Source organism: Carcharhinus amblyrhynchos, chromosome 4 (assembly GCF_965287045.1).
Source record: "Carcharhinus amblyrhynchos chromosome 4, sCarAmb.v2.hapA, whole genome shotgun sequence".
Lineage (NCBI taxonomy): Eukaryota > Metazoa > Chordata > Chondrichthyes > Carcharhiniformes > Carcharhinidae > Carcharhinus > Carcharhinus amblyrhynchos.
The window spans coordinates 88,254,463-88,272,502 of NC_137327.1; positions in this window are offsets into that span (position 1 = coordinate 88,254,463).

The following is an 18,040-nucleotide window of genomic DNA, read 5'->3' on the forward strand; positions in this document are numbered from 1 at the left end:
CACAATAAACTTTTATTTGCATCTCACAGCTGTGACTAATGTGTCTCTGATTCTTCCCCCACCTCCCCCCCCACAGAGCCGAGTGCTCCCCAGTCCCATGCACAGACATGCTGTCTGTTGTGCGTTGCAGAGTCAGTCACTGAGTGGCTTACCCTACATTCCCCAACATCCACTAGAATCTTGATGCAAGTGCACCGCACATCCCCACCACACCCCACATCAAACCCGCGCCCCCCCCCCCCAACCGTTTGCCCAACAAACATGATTCCCCAACTCTGGCAGCTCGGTAGGCCAGGTGGCAGCATGCATTCAGAGAACAGGTAGGAGTCAGACTTAAGTGGCACCGCGACAATGCGCACAACAGCAAGTCGTCATCATCCACCAGCCTTCAAACAAGACTCGCAACCATTGCCAGCCCAGGCACATTAACAGGGGTTGGATATTTCTGGGGGATAGAATGTTGGGATGAGAGAGACTGGGGGAAGGGTGATGTGATGACTTGAGGGCCCAGGTCAGTTTGGAGGGGGAATAGCGGCTGCACTTGCCCCTGGGGTGTGGTGGTTGCCCCCCCCCCTCACAGCACAGCACCAGCTAGGTGAAGCGGGCTGCAATCAAGGCGTCCCTCACTGTTCTCCCCTGCCAGACACCTGCCATTGCTGCCTCTTTCCTCTGGCTCTTTGTATGGCAGGATGTCCACCTTGCCCTCTTCCCGCCACTCTCCTCCACCTCCTCCTCCTGCTCTAGCTGGTCTCCCTGCTGCTGGGCAATGTTGTGAAGAACGTAGCAAACTATGATGAGGCGTGAAGAACACACAGGGTCATACAGGAGGCCCCCCCACCCCCGAGCAGGCCAAACAGTGGAACTACATCTTCAGCAGGCCAATGCACCACTCTATAATGGACCGGTTGGCTGCATGGGCCTTGTTGTAGCTGGTCTCCACTTCAATCTCAGGCCTCTGCACAGGCAACATCAACCATGACCTTAGTGGGTATCCTTTGTCAGCCAGGAGCCTGGGCTGGTCTTCAAAGAGCCCAGGAAAGTCCGACTGCCTGAGCACAAAGCTGTCATGGGCACTCCCTGGGTGGCGTGCAACGACCTGCATGATCCGCATGAGATGGTCACACCCGATCTACACATTGAGGGAGTGGAACCCCCTCCTGCTCACAAATTGCTGTGGTCCTGCATGTGGGACCCGCAAGGCGATGTGTGTCCCATCCACTGCTCCCTGGACATTGGGAATCCCATCAATGGCAGTGAAACTGAGAGCCTCCTGGTGTGCATGGCCCACATCGAAGTTTATGTACTGCCCTGCCCGGGCATACAGGGCATCTGTGACCTGCCACATACGTCTGTGCACGGAGGCCTGGGAGATCCCAACAAGATCGCCACTGGGTGCCTAAAATGACTCAGATGCAAAACAATTCAGGGCAGCTGTAACCTCCCCTGAGTGCCAGGTGTGCGAGCACCTCACCAAAGTGTCGCACCATGCTCTTGGACAGGTGCAGCCGGCGACAGCACATCTCCTCCGAGAGGGCCTTGAATGAATTGCAGAGCCTGTTCCTCCTTGGCCTCAGCACCCTCTGCCTTTTGTGCGCTCTCTCGGGAGCCTTCACACCCACTTGCGGGTCCTCAGCAGCAGTCCCCTGCCATCCTTCCTGAGGGGCTGGTAGTGGCTGCTCCTGCGGTGGTCTCTCCTTGCTCACCACCTCCTGAGTGGCCTCCTCCTCCTCCGTTGCCACCATAATGGCCAGCTCCAAATTGACCAGACTGAGATCCATCTGCACAGTGGGGTTTGAAAAGACCATAGAATGACGGATTATTATCATTGGCTGCATTGATCCAGCAACACCCCAATCCCTCACTTGGGCCAGCATCCCCACTTGTGGGTGCTGGCAGCACCACACAATCTATGATGCCATGCGTGACCTGGTTAGGTTATGTGAGGAACCCATCGTGACAAATGCTGGTACAGATTATGCAGATCAGTGTGCAAACGTGGGCAATCCCACCCTTGAGCCATTGTCATGTGTGCAACTGCAGCATCCGTTACAGGCATGTGTCACTGGTCCATGGCACAGGGCAGGGACAGACTGCAAAGCAGCACCAGATGTGTGCCCAGTGACAGCAGATTCCATTCAGTCTGTGTCTGAACATCTACATCCCAGCCGGGAGCAGCAGCTGCTTCATCTGGTTAGGCCTCAGTCAGCACATGGTACACTCCTCCCCCACCCCAGAACACCAGCACTCAGTCAAGTCCCTGACCATACCCCACGGCAAGACAATGCCACTGCAAAGTGCCCTGGAGGGGAAGGCTGAGCAAGACTCCTTCAAGGACTCTTCCCCACAGAGCTACAGCACTGCCCTGAAGGTGAAGGCTGAGCTGGACTCCTTCAGAGACACTCACCCACAGAGCTCTGACAAAATAGAAGCCTCGCTCCTCCCCCCCATCCCAATATCATTGGTGCACTAGCCAGTACCTGAAGACAGCAGGAGGAAGCCCACCAAGCATTTCCAGTGCCTGCCTGTAACATTCCCCCATGCTCTCACACCAGTTCAAGGCTGCCACACCAGGTTGAGAATTATATATACCTACTCTGATTCGCGCCAAAGTGACATCATGCCAATGAGGTGGGAGGCACTAATGTGGGCAGAGATTGTCATGTCGATCTTGATAATGATATGGAAAGTAATGCAAATTGGTGGTATATCGGTTTTCCACACGGTCTCCACAGTGCCATTTTTTTCTAGGTTGTAGGTTGTAAACGCTCGCAGGGATCCTGCGAAATGGCGAGATGCACATCTCCAAATCCGATGTGCCAAAAAACGTGCACGTCATGATGGGAGAATCGGGCCCTTACTCTTTTTGAATATGCCAGATATTGCCTGGAATCTCACCCTTCTCTGGTTGGAAAAATGCCTCTTTTTTAAAGATATACAGAGAGCTTTTCCTTACTTGAGTCTTCCTGCATTGGCGCTTTAATCTTAAATCCTCTTGTTGACTTTTTCCCAGGCTTCTAATACTTGAAGTGTGAGGATCTTTTTAAAGATCTTTCAGATTTTTCCTTGATGTTCTTAATCAAACAAAATCCTGACTGGCCACCAATGTTCTTTCTGTAATATTCTAACTATGATAGGGGTGTCAGTTTTAACAGAAAAAGACAAGACTTGGTTCTCACATGTTGATTCAGACAAACACACAACAGATTTTATTGAAGAGCTATTTTCTACTCTCTATCAAATACAAAATTGAAAGTAAAACATTAGCCTGCGCGCACACCCTGGTTACCATCAAATCATGTAATCAGTTCTTAAAGCAACTATGGAGCTGTTTAAAATATATAACAGGACAGAGCAATCATGAAGATACAGGGATCCGTGTGAAATTCAGCATGTCTGCGCCAACTCACCAATTTTTACAGATGCATCATAAAAAGCATCCTTTCTGGCTGTATCACAGCATGGTCTGGCTCCTGCCCTGACCAAGACCACAAGAAACTACAAAGGGTTGTGAATGTAACCCAGTCCATCACGCAAACCAGCCTTCTATCCATTGACTTCGTCTATACTTCCTGCTGCCTTGGCAAAGCAGCCTGCATAATCAAGGACTCCACACACCCAGGACATTCTCTGTTTCACCTTCTTCCTTCAGGAAAAAGATACAAACCTTTGAGATCACGTACCAACTGACTCAAGAAAAGTTTCTTTCCTGCTGCCATCAGAATTTTGGTACACCTACCATGTATTAAGCTGATCTTTTTCTACACTCTAACTGTGACTGTAATACTACATTCTGCACCCTCTCCTTTCTTCCTCCCTATGTACTCTATGAATGGTATATTTTGTCTATATAGTGTGCAAGAGACAATGCTTTTCAGTCTATCCCAATACTTGTGCCAATAATAAATCAAATCAAATTATTCTTGATGCACCTCCTGAATGCTGAATCACCATCACCATCATCAGTGAAGCCATGATCGAAGGCACCTTTAATGCTGCCTCCTTTTGATACCTGGAGTGGGTGATTCACCATCTGCTACAATGGTCTTGGAGGGCACACGTGCTCTCTGCATGACCCTCTGCTCCATTGGACAAATTGCCCTGATGTTTGCACGCCCGCTCACTGTTTGGATTATTGCCAATCATAATAAGTTCTATAAATAGTAATTTCGTAGCATGGAACTTGAATATTGCTGGAGGAAAGACACATGCTATCTAAACTTGTTTTGCTCTCATCAGGACAGATCACAAGATTAAAAACATTAAAGGGAACAATAGTTTCCCTGTGTGGATTTCCTCCGGCTGCTCCAGGTTTCCTCCCACATTCCCAAGATATGCAGGTTAAGTTGATTGGCCATGCTGAATTAGCAGGGCAAATGTGTGGGGTTGTAGGGATGGAGCCTGGGTGGGATTGTTGTTGGTGCAGACTCGATGGGCTGAATAGTCTCCTTCTGCACTGTAGGGTTTCTATGATACTATGAATTTATGCTGCATGAGAAGAGAGTTCTCATTCGGTGGTAAGTGGACTCTGATTGGTAGAGGCATTGCCATGGAGAATGCAGCAAGAAACAGTTAACTGCCAAGCTGTTGTTTAAATTCAGTCAGGCAGGTCGGATTGCTATGGGGAACCAGGGAACGGCTGTTGTTTAGTTGAAAAAGATGTGGATATGTGCTTCCTGTCTAGAAGAGCCAGGATTGTGTGTGAATATATATGGCTTCTTGCATGTATAAGTGATTCACATTGCGAGCCCACCATAGTGCCTTTATTATTTTGTGAAGACATCTAGCTTTAAAACAAGGTACATTATCAAAAATCCAGCTGTTCATGAAACAGAATTGTTTGAAAACTGAACATTCTGCTCCCAGGAGTTCTGGCCATTGCTCTCAGAACAGAGTAAGCAAAGGAATGAAGAAGCCGTTCTCGGGCTGATCCCAGAGATTGGAATCAGCCAGAATTTTGCACACAGAAGACCCGAGTCTATTCCAGCACTTAAGGTCTGCCTCTCCCCAACCTTCCCTACTCTATGGACACACATTTGCCTATTCCACCAATGAGATAGAGTCAAAGATTCTCTTGATAAGGGCCTGCTGCCCCAGGGAACTTGTGGTTAGAGTATATATTCAAATACATTTCTGCCATTATCCTTCTCGTCTTGATGATGTCCTTCAATCCTACTTTCTATTCTACTGACTCTGAGGTGTTCTGCATCACTTCTGTCTCTTCAGCCCACAACTGGAGGCAATACCCCCAGCTGCCTAGCCTCTGCCCTCTGGAAATCCATCTTAAAGCCCTCCCACCTCATCAACTCCATGTTCTTCTTTAAGATCCTTCTTGAAACTCATGTCTTTGATCAAGCTTTAGGTTACTCTGCTTCATATCTTTTTTATGCAATGTCTATTTACATCTGATTACCAGGAAGAGCCTTGGAGTAATTTCCTACATTAAAAATGCATGTTTCCAGAGCTGCGCCTAGCCCCAGTTGCAACTTGTATCAAGCAATTAGCAAGTATAGCCTTCAATTTTCCACCCATATTTAGAATGTGAGCTTTGCCCACTCCCAGTGGTTGGATCTCTGCAGCAGCTTTTCCCAAATGGAAAATATACTCTTTAGGCCGCGCTGACCTTTCTTGTCACTTTGTCCACTCTTCCTTATTTAAACATTGAATGCCACAGAGAACCCCCAAAATAATTCTCAAAATTCATTTGCTATCAGGCCAATCAGAGCTGCGAACAAGACAAATTGGATCTTGAAGATCTTGTCACACAAAATATCCGGCCAAAACAGGTAAACAAAGTATAGGAATTAAAATGCAAGAAATTAATAGTTATCACCAAAATTCAACATTCAAAAATACCACAGAATTTTAAGCAGCCATTAACTAAATACCACGTTATTCAGACAGGTTTGTGTAAAATTTCATAAGAGCATTGCGCAGAATTCTCTCATGCCCCTGTTGGCAGGATCAATGGCTGGCGGGAGTAGGGGCAAGAATTCAATAGGAAACCCAAAGATCAACTTCATGCCAGTGTGAATTTATAGTGGGATCTTTCGATTGTGCCCCCCGTGGCTGATGGGAATCCTACTGGAAGCCAACCTAAACCGCTTTGCATCTCACAAATGGTATGTAAATGAAAGCCTGATTGCAATCTTCCTCTGATTCTCTGCAACGCTAGCGAGAGAGCATGCCTATTCCGAACATGTCTGGACTAATGCAGCATCCAGAAATTGGGAGTTATCTGAAGAAGGCCTCGGGCTGTCTTCAGGATTTTGGATGGAGACTTCAAGCACCCCGGACCCTCGAACACCACAGTAATGGGGGGGGGAATGTCTGTCTGATCAATCTTCCAGCTTTAGTGTCTTCGAGGAAGTCCATCTTATTCTTCAATATTTCTCCCACTGCTTCTTGCAAATTGCCTGACTTCCCCTTCCAATAGGCTGAACTTTCTCATCTGGGACTAAGTCCTGTGGGTGGGTCAGTGATGATGGGGGTGGGGAGATGCTTTTCAGTATGGCACCTGGGTATAACAGTGGACACACACCATCAAGGCTGCCCTGCCATGGAAGAATGCAATATCCCTGGATTCATAATTAATTACACCAGGAACAGGTGGTCAGTAAGTTAACGGAAAGGGTCCTGAGAGATCAGATTTATGACCATTTGGAAAGATGCAGTTTAATCAGAGATAGTCAGCATGGTTTTGTGAGGGGTAAGTCCTGCCTCACAAATTTGATTGAATTCTTTGAGGAGATAACTAAGTGTGTAGACGAAGGTAGAGCAGTTGATATCGTATACATGGATTTTAGTAAGGCTTTTGATAAGGTTCCCCATGGTAGGGTCATGAAGAAAGTAAGGAGGTGTGGGATAAGATTGGATAAATAACTGGCTGTCTCATAGAAGCCAGAGAGTGGAGGTGGAGGGAAAATTTTCAGACTGGAGGCCAGTTATCAGGGGTGTACCACAGGGGTCAGTGCTGGGTCCTCTGCTACTTATGATTTTTATCAATGACTTGGAAGCGGGGGCTGAAGGGTGGGTTAGTAAATTTGCTGATGACACCAAGATTGGTGGAGTAGTGGATGAGGTGGAGGGCTCTTGCAGGCTGCAAAGAGACATTGATAGGATGCAGAGCTAGGCAGAAAAGTGGCTGATGGAGTTTAACCCTGATAAGTGTGAGGTGATTCATTTTGGTAGGACAAACTTGAATGCGGATTACAGGGTAAAGCAGGGTTCTGAGGAATGTGGAGGAACAGAGAGATCTTGGGGTTCGTATCCACAGATCTCTGAAGGTGGCCACTCAAGTGGATAGAGCCGTGAAGAAGGCTTATAGTGTGTTAGTGTTTATTAACAGGGGGTTTGAGTTTAAGAGCTGTGGGGTTATGCTGCAACTATATCGGACCTTAGTGAGACCACATTTAGAATATTGTGTGCAGTTCTGGTCACTGCGCTATAAGAAGGATGTGGAAGTATTGGACAGAGTGCAGAGGAGATTTACCAGGATGCTGCCTGGTTTGGAGGGCAGGTCATATGTGGAAACATTGAGGGGGCTAGGGCTCTTCTCTTTAAAGTGGAGGAGGATGGGAGGCAACTTAATAGAGGTTTATAAGAAGATGAGGGGAATATATTGAGTGGACGTGCGGAGACTATTTCCTTGGGTGGATGTAGTTGTTACTAGGGGGCATAACTTTAAGGTTCATGGTGGGAGATATAGGAGGGATGTCTGAGGTAGATTCTTTACTCAGCAAGTGGTTGGGGTGTGGAATGCACTGCCTCCTGTGATAGTGGAGTCAGAACTTTAGGAACTTTCAAGCGGTTATTGGATAGGCATGAGAATGATAGGGAGTGGGATAGCCTGATCTTGGGTTTGGACAAAGCGCGGCACAACATCGAGAGCCGAAGGGCTTGCACTGTGCTGTACTGTTCTATGTTCTAAGAAATGGAATGGGATTTTACAGCCTTGTTTGAGTGAGACAGGAAATTCCCACCCAAGGTCAACAGACATTTACATTGTCTGCCTCTTTCCTGCATCAATTCCAGCGATGGTGTGGTTTTCTATCAGTCTCTGCAATGGGAAACACTCCCTATCCCTGCCCCAACCATGGGCCTTAGTCCCAGATGAGGAAAGAGCACCCGCTGGGAGAGAAAACCAGTCTGAGTTGTGAGACTTTGCAAGAAGCAATGGGGCAGATGTTGAGCGGAACTTTTCCAGCCCGCTGTAAGTGCCAAAAAGAGGCAGCATTAAAGCTGGGAGACTGGAGGGCTGGTAATGTGGCTTGCAGAGTCTGATGTTTCCCTATCACCGTGGCATATTACCAGTGGTGGGAACGTTAGCTGCCTGCTGGGTCACTTAAACACCCAACCGCGAACTGTTGCCCACTCCCAGGGGCAAATTATCCATGACAGGTTTTAACAGAGGAAAGATGGAGAGGGGAACCAACCCACTTGCAGGAGCTGGGTTGCTCATTTAAGTATTTTATTGAAGGCACCTGAGTTCATTTTAACAATGATTCTATTTTTGACCATGGGCCAGGGATACATGGCAAAGAGAAACTAGAGGGAACATTCTTTATTGAGCCATGGTCTTCCAGCACAAGGCTACAGTCCAGCATGGCTGAGGGCAGGTAGTCCACTGTGTGAATGTGAGAAATCTGGGGAAGAAGGAGAACAAATTTTGGAGAGGGTGTTTCTCTTCTTGGGGAAACCAACAGGTGAATAGGGCTGAATTCATAAGATACTGCAGGACCAGCAGGATCATCTCCACCAGTCTCAACAGGTTACCCTGTAATGCCTCACTTACATTCTGGGATTTGAACCCACGTTCCTGGAGCATTTGCCTGGGCTCCGAGATTACTAGTCCAGTGATATTACCATCATTCCACCGGGATATGGAATAGTGAACAGGAGACTTGATGCTTGTTTACAGCATACGTGTCATATGGAATCAGGATTGCAATCATGATTAGGGCTGGGGTTTCTCTTTGTCTGCCTGGATCTCTGTATCTGTATTGTTTCTTGTTAATGATTGAAAGTAACTGTTTTTAAATGATTTCAGACACTGGTAATGTGTAGTGCAGCAAAAAAAAATCAATGTTCATTCCTTTACATTTTCCAGTGTTAGATCAATCTGTTAGCCCTGTTGTTTATGGCAGCAGAAGCATATGATGTTATGTGTTGACTTTACAAATTGCTGATGAAGTGGATTTGTCAGGCCAAAGCACAAACTGAAGATCCTGACACATAAAAGTCTTTAACTCTACAATTGTGAGGATGAAATCCTCTAAATTAGGTAAACAACAGAATTTCTGTGAGACAATAGGAGCTAAATTAGCTCGTCCCAAAAGATAGTATGGAGATTGCGGTGCATGATTAATTCCTGTCTGTTCAATCAACTACATGTTGCCTGCTCATTTACATGATATCTGCATGCAGCCAGGATTAATTGCATTGTTGAGTGACTGCCTACATCAGCAAGGGGCTCAAAATCGATGTTAGAAGCAGTACTTAAAGCCAGCCTTTAAAAAGAAAGATGCAGTGTGGCTGCTGGAGGTGCATCATTAGGAATGGAGCTGTGCAGCAAAGAACAATCGCTCATCACGGGAGACAGCATACTACATGGTTTCCTTCAGCTCCACTAGAGGGCTTGGTGGAGGAGCTGGAAATGAGTAGAGATGTCCAGACTCCACAGGTGTCAAAAAGACCCTCCAGACAGATGGTGAAAAAGCAGTGGGAGCATATACCTATGGAGGTGGATGCCAGGATTATAGCCTGAGGACCTAGGTGCAATATCACCAGAAGTTTAGTGAATAGTCAAGGTTAATAAATACAACTTCAAATACCTTCACATTGGAGGCAGGCTTTTTGGCACGTTTCCCAGTGTACCAGCCTTTTGTTCTGTGTGTTCTTTACTTGTAGCCTGCCCTAGCAAATTCATGCACTGAATCCTCTGCAGCAGAATTCATGTGTTTAACCTCAAGAAGAGAGGGTGTTGACTGGATCATGGAGCTGCAAAATGGCAGCACTGGCATCAAATCAATTTTGCATACTAATTGACATGTTTGCATGCCCATTATGACACGCCTGCTCTGTACACTTCCATTCCACTGCGTGTGGTGCACTTTGTATGACAAAAAATGGTACAACTGAATTTCATTTCTTGGCCTTTTATTAGCCTGAGTCCACAGTGCATTTCTTCACTTTTCACCTCCAATCCATGACCACTTCAGCCATTGAGCTGAAGAGGAACCAGAAGGTAAAACTTCATTCCTTTGTTTTGGGGACCTGGAGGAGCAGGAGTGCTGCTTCAGGCATCACAAAAAGCTATTTTGGGTCTCTGGCACACCCTCTACCCTGCTGCCTGAAGATAGGCTGTCTCATATTGTAAGGATCAACGGTTATCACATTGCTCAGAGCACTTACCTTCCATGTGCCATGTGCCAGCTTTCTGTGAATGAAGCCCTCATGTCAAAATGGCCTCCCATTGAGTCTATCTAATGGCTAGTTGGTCTGCTGCTTCTCTTGCTATTTTAAATGAAAGACAAAGTTCAAGAGGGAACTTCACTGAGTCCCAGATCAATCAATAAGCTAATGCAGGGAAGGCTTTTGTGAATGCACTGAGTTATCAGTGGATGGATGAGAGGTAAGTTGCAATTGGCTTGAAATCAATATCTGAGCACCATTTCCATAAATGTGACTAACAAGAGAACTTAATGGTAGGTCTAGATTAGAGGAAGAGGCTTATAATGTTTCTAAATGAGTTGCAAGCTTGAGGATTTAAAAATTTGGTAAAGTATGACAGGTAAAGAAAGAGAAAGAATGACACAGGGCTGCATTGGATAATGTGCAAAAAGAGATTATAAAAGTTTCCATAGGTGTGCAAAATGGGAGAGTTTAGTCAGAATAAACTATGAAACCCTTACAGGCAACATGCAAGAAGTTGTAATGGGGACGAGAGAAATGGCAGTGCGTCAGATACATGCTTGCAGTCTTGGACTGGACTAGAAACTCCATGGACCTTTAAAAATGATAAATGAGACCTGGATTTGGAAGTCCCAGCCCATTTCCGACAGATCGCATTTTCACCGGTAGGGGAAAGGAGCAGGGTTGACTCATACATGAGGGAAATCTGAACTCAGCAGGCCCATTTAAACTCAATGCTTTAGTTCAAACAGGTCCATTTTTTGCTGTAGCAAGAAGGGCCTTAACCTGCAGTCTCGGAATCACAATTTATTTCGTGTTAAGGGTGGTTAAAGCTTGTAAAACTGAAATAATTAAAATCTCCATTCTTTTTAAAAAAGTTACATGTCAATGGAAGTTGACAAAAATCTGTTCTAACAGTTACAATAACTTTTGTTGATATTTCCCCAAGGAGTGTCATTATGTTATTACTAATGCTTAGAGCTTTCCACAACCTACAATTATTGCAGCAGGTGTCCTGAGTTCGTAGTTTTATTTGTAGCTGAAAGAAGATATTAAAGGATTAGCTGTCTTTGACTTGGGGTTATAAATAAAAGCCTGTTCATTCATTAATGGATTAAGTACTTGAGGGGAGTCAAACCTGAAATGGGCTTCGTTGAACGGGAGATTTTTTTAAAGATACTGAAGCTTTAATAGGTATTAAGGGTGGAGTTTTCCCATTATTTGTCAGAATATCAGGCTTTGAGTGAAAACCCCCATCATTGCCAGCTTCCCCTCCCATCATAGCCATGTTTCTGCTCTGCAACCCCAATCACTGCCAGGACCTCCCCAAGTCGATGCCAGTTCCCTTCCCATCACTATCACTGCCAGGTTCCCCCTACCAATTACTACCAGGTCCTCTCATCAATGTCAGTTCCCTCCACCCCTCCCTCCCATCACTGTATACTGAAGTCTCCAGGATAACACGCTTGAGTTTGGAGAACGTGAGGTAAGTTCACACAAGGACATATTTCTGCAGAGGATGAGAAGGCTTGAAGCGAAATTATTTTCTTTCAGTTTTCTGGCTTTAACCGAGGAAGGAAGGCTGACAAAGCAATCACAAATTCTTTAGTGCAATGGAAAAGAACAGTGAATGTTTTGTAAAAGCAGAAGTATTGTAACTGGCATTATCAAAGCACCTGTAACTGAAGCAACAGGAATAGGGAGGGCGTAAAAAAGAATGAAAAAAAACACAGGAAGCAGACTGTAGCCAGTGAAGTCACATCTCCACCTGGGTGGAAATGTGTTATTAATCAGAAGCAAAGGAAAAGCAGACACAATTGTTTTCTTTTCTCTTTCCAAAGTGAATCACAAAATTTGTGAACTCGAGAACAAAATGTCTTCATGAACAAGTGATGCATGTATCTGAAGAGAACTTGAACAATCCTTTACAATAATGGATGGAATACTCAAAAATGAGTTACAAGACAGCAAAGGGAACGTGTCTGAAATTGCCACATATTTACTCAGGTCTTGGGAGCAGGCTTTGGTTGCAAATTTCAGCTCCATGGCATCCATCATTTCAGTGCTATTGGTACTGTTCGCTTCATGAATGACGTACGCTTGACACACTGAGAACTTTTGGCCAACCCGCCATATTTAAAGGGGTGGTCTTTCAGGTTAATTGCTGATTAATATCTAACGGACTTTTCCGAGTTAGTGAATTGCTTTGAGTTTTCTCTTTCAATTACAGTTGGTGATGTCTGCAGGAAGTGATGTTTCCCACAGTCAAGTGTTCTGTGCAGACTACTTGCTCCTGATCATGAATGTTATTGCTGTCAATCCTCCTGACCTGTAGCAGGACATTGAGCATAGAAATCAGCTGCATCTGCCACTCCTGTGATTCTGGTGCAAGGGGTTTCTGAAACCCTGTGTGTATAGGTTACACCTGGCAGGAGGAGGCCTCAACTTTGCAGATTCATTAAAGCCGCTGGTGAGTTAGACTCACTGGTAAAGCATTGCCACCAGGTTAACTCACAGCTCCTTATCAGTAGGCTGCAACAACCATCATCTGATGTGATACCCTCAGGCTCTTGAGTCATTGGTGTTTATTTATTTGTTTATTTATTATAAAGTTTATTTATTAGTCTATTTTCTATTAATAACCCCACAGCAAACTTGAGATAGGACAAACTCAAAGGGTTAGTTTATTTACACACACACAAAATATAAAAGAGGGTTTGCAACATCCCCCTTGTGTTTAGATGCTAAAGGGAGGGACAGAAAAAAGAAAGATTTACCGCCCAGAGACTGCAGTGAAAACAACTATTTTTCATGTGGGATCTTGAGTCCAGAATCAAAGTCCACTCAGGTATGCTTTTATAGCAGTCAGTGAGTTGAAAACCAATGCTGGATAATTTACTTTTCCAGTTGTGTTAACTTCACATAAAGAGATAGGCATGCAGAGATGACTTGGTCTTGTAGGTCTTTCCAGTTGAAGCTGCGTAGATGGGGTTAAAGGTTCAACCTGAGCAGAACCCCTTTCTGCCAATACCCCCACCAGCTGGTCCATGCAGGACCTGAGTGCTCATCCGGGCCAGTCACTTTCCTTGGGTTGATTTTTAGGAGGCTGCTGTAACAATGGTACCTTGGATGAAGATCCAACTGAGGCTTCCGGGTGGAGGACGTGCTCTCGTTGATCTCCTGTTCAAAAGGGCATGGAATGCATTGAGCTCATTGGGGAGGGGTGCATTGGAGCTGGCGATTTTACGTGCCTTCATCTTGTGAAGTCTTGCAGTTCTTGCCATAGTCGGAGGAAGCCCGTGTGGCTCTCCTGGGATTCTAGCTTGGTCTGGTATTGTCTTTTGGCATCTTTGATGGATCTCCTTAGATCATATCTGGCTTTCTTGTATAGGTCAGGGTCGCCTGACTTTAATGACTCAGAGCTGGACTTCAGCAAGCAGTGGATATCCCTGTTCATCCATGGTCTCTGGTTGGGAACACATGCAGATTTTCTTCTTTGGCACACAGTCTTCTACACATTTACTAATGAAGTCAGTCACTGTAGTGGCATACTCATGCAGACTGGTCGCAGAGTTTTTAAATACTGACCAGTCTATTGACTCTAAGCAGTCCCATAGGAGGTCACCAGATCCCTTGGATCAACATTGTATGACTTTCTTTGATGGATTCTCCCGTTTCAGTTTTTGTTTGTAAACTGGGAGCAGCAGCACAGTCTTGTGGTCTGATTTATCAAAGTGCAGGTGGGTGCTGGAGTGGCAGGGATGTTTGATATTTATGTCCCTGTGGCCTCGGATGTTTGGACCTCTGGTGCAACAGGAAACGTGTTGGCGGTATCTTGATATCTTGCCCGATCTTTGAGCAGTGGATGGAAGAAAATCCTGCCCTGTTTGTTAAAAGGAACACTGATCTTCATCTAAGGAGGGCCTGACTTGTGCTTAGAACCATTATAATCATTTGAATTCAAAGCTTCAAATATAAATTTTAATGTTGTCTTCTGTTTAAGTAATAACCTGGATCAGCCTATGTTCAGCAAAGCATGCTGTTGGACATTAATATGTTCATATGGTAGACACAGGAGCCAATAAGAAATAGCTAAAGAAGTATTCTTTAAGTGATGTCAAGTTTATGTTTTAATTAATTATCATCACTCCTAACTGAAGGAACATTCTGATACTGTGCACAGCCAACTCTTTAAAATTAATCAGTGGAAGATTGTGAGTATTTCCTGAAGTGCTCTCGGATGTTTATTGGGAACAGCTAAGCACAAATCTTCCTACAAGTGACTATACATAGTAGCAGGAAGGAAGGAACGTTGTGTTCCAAGAAGCAGCAGGTATAGCAGGTGTGAGTGATATGAGTCTTCATCTCAAAACTATGAATGTCCAGGGAATAAGAGTATGCAAGGATTCTATATTTGGAATTTTGGAGTAACTTGAAAGGAAATTGAGACAACTTCCAAAGTTATACCAGTAAAGCAGAGCAAAACAAGAGTGAGAAAGAGATATGGAGAGAAACAGCTTAAGAACTAGAGGTGAGAAGAAGTGCAAGCTTTTTCTTGTATCCTGTACAGAAAAACAGTAAGGTGTTAGAAGTTCCTTCCAATATATGGGAACAACTTTCAAGTCTTGAACAGATGGGCTTTCTGGAGAGTTAACAGTTTTTCTCAGAGAAACGGAAATGTTTACCACTAAGAAGAAATCAAATCTTTTGGAAGCTGCTTTTCTTTTGTAGAAGATTTGGAGTGGGCTATGGCAGCTTGTCTTAATGCACAACAGCCCATTTCCTCTCGGCTCAGTTTTCGACACTTCTATGACTAAAGAGTGGACAGATGGACAACAGGTCCGTGATTCAGACTTATGTGATTACCATTCTGGAGTTGATCACTAGCCAGTGTGTAAACACAGAACAGGATTTTTTTTTCCTGCATTTTTACCACTCCTTCCTCAAACAAAATGCTTGGCTTATCTTTCAGTTCCAACCACGTTGGTTCGGCTTCAATTAGTCAGTGTTGTAGAGGAGGAGAATTCTGTTAGTTCTTGTTATGCTATCATACAAAGACCAGTCCTATTTCAACCTTTCCAGACTAGTAAAATAAATTCTTTTTTTTATTAGGTGTGGGTATTCTCCATGTAACAATATAAAACTAAATCTAATTTGGGTTTAATTGGCTAGGAATTTGCATTTTGGCTCTGATATGGCACTGAATGGCTGGTGTAGGTAATGAAAATTTCACACAGATTTCAGTGGGAAGTGCTTGCCTCAGGTTTTTGTTGGACACTGAAGAAGATTTATTCTGTAGTTGATATATTGTTGTTGATCTGAAGTTGCTTCATGATACAGTGTAAAGGGAATTTTACTCTACAACAAACTTGATCATTGACTGTAATAGCTCTTTATATGGCTCAGTGCCACATTTTGTCTGATAATGCTCTTGGATATTTTTACTATATGGTAAAGGAAAGTTGTTCTGCACCTGATGTGCGATCACTTAGTGATACTGCAGATGGACCTTTACATTGAATCTTACTTGTAAAGTACCTGATTTGACAGTGGCTGATTCTGTCACATTCCATTCCATAGTACAACTACCCATTGCCTTAACATGCACGAAATTCACTCCCTCCAAAACATAAAGATAAAGACAAGAAATGATTTTACTGTGTCCAAGCTGACTCTCACCAACTTTTACCAATGCACCATAGAAAGCATTCTTTCTGGTTGTATCACAGCTTGATATGGCTCCTGTTCTGCCCAAGACTGCAAGGCACTACAAAAAGTTGTGAATGTAGCCCGATTCATCATGCAAACCAGCCCCCCATCCATTGACTCTGTCTACACTTCCCGCTGCCTTGCAAAGCAGCCAGCATAATTAAAGACCCCACGCACCCCGGACATTCTCTCTTCCATCTTCGTCCGTCGGGAAAAAGATACAAAAGCCTGAGGTCACGTACCAACCGACTCAAGAACAGCTTCCTCCCTGCTGCTGTCAGACTTTTGAATGGATTTACCTCACATTAAGTTGATTTTTCTCTTCACTATGACCCTAGCTATGACTGTAACACTACATTCTGCACTGTCTCATTTCCTTCTCTGTGAACGGTATGCTTTGTCTATATAGTGCGCAAGAAACAATACTTTTCAATGTATGTTAATACATGTGACAATAAAAAATCAAATTAAATTAAAAAAAAGCTGCTATTGTTGTGAAGAAAGTGAGCTGTGGCTCCAGTCACAGTGTAGCCAAGTGGCAGGCCCCCCAGAGGACATTGATTAAGAATGCAAGGTCGTAGTGACAGATTCATTCCAATTAGTCTCCTCTATGAGCTTCCTCTGCATTCAACCACAGGCTATTATTCTGAAGAGTACAATGTAGTTTATAACTAAATGTTGCTTCACATAGAAGCCATTATAACACAACTAGATGGTATTTTGAAGAGTATTCTTGAAATATCAAAGTGGCATGCTTGACTTCTGGATCCTAATCTTGAATGCTCATATTTTTTGATTATAATGACTTTTGATAATTTAACAGTATTTATTAAATTTAGGCATTTACATAATGCCAATAATATAGAAAATATTTCAAAGCACTTTCCAGAGGGGAAGAAAATTAAATTAAGAACATTCACAAATTTTTTTTGTATCACTTTTGTGATTAAGATTATTGATTCATAATTAGTTATAGAGTCATAGCACTCTAGGATGGCACGGTAGCACAGTTGTTAGCACTGCTGCTTCATGGCTCCAGGGTCCTGGGTTTGATTCCTGGCTCGGGTCACTGTCTGTGTGGAGTTTGTACTTTCTCCTCGTGTCTGTGTGGGTTTCCTTCAGGTGCTCCGGTTTCCTCCCACAGTCTAAAGATGTGCAGGTTAGATTGATTGGCCATGCTAAGAAATTGTCCCTTCGTGTCCAGGGATGTGTAGGTTAGAGGGATTAGTGGGTAAGATATATGGGGGTAGGCCTGGGTAGGATTGTGTTCAGTGCAGACTAGATGGGCTAAAGGGCCTCTTTCTGCACTGTAGGGTTCTATGATTCTTATAGTTACCCAGTTGGTTTGCTTAACTAATTTTCCTCTTTTTTCTGGATTTATATGATATCTTATATTGATATATTTATTTTATATCTTATATGTAGGCACTGGATCTTTCTTGGATATGGCACTTTGAACATCAGCAACGTTGTATAATGATATCAACTGTTAATCCCTCATGTGTGAACCTAGATTGTGTGAGCCTCTATCATTCCAGTTCAGTGTAGGAGACAAACCTGATACTGTTCTCACCTAATATTCAGTTTTCAACAGGGGTAACTGGTTAATGATCAGCAATGAAAGTGTTAACCAACCTTTCTTCCAAGCCCAGACAGTAAACAACAGAGGCCTATGTCACTCAGGAAGGAAAGAAGAATCAGAATGAGATACAAGCTGACGTATTCTCATGAAATTATATTACACAATGGTACATTGCCTGTCGGCTTCTCTCAATTGTCAAAGAAAGGTATTGAAAAAATCTTTCCTTTTTCTAATTTAAAATGATGTTCCCTCTGTTAAAGGAATTTCTTCTTTCTTAAACTCAGTGGATTTTACAACTGCCATTGCCATGTCATCCAACAGCACAAATTGACAATTGAC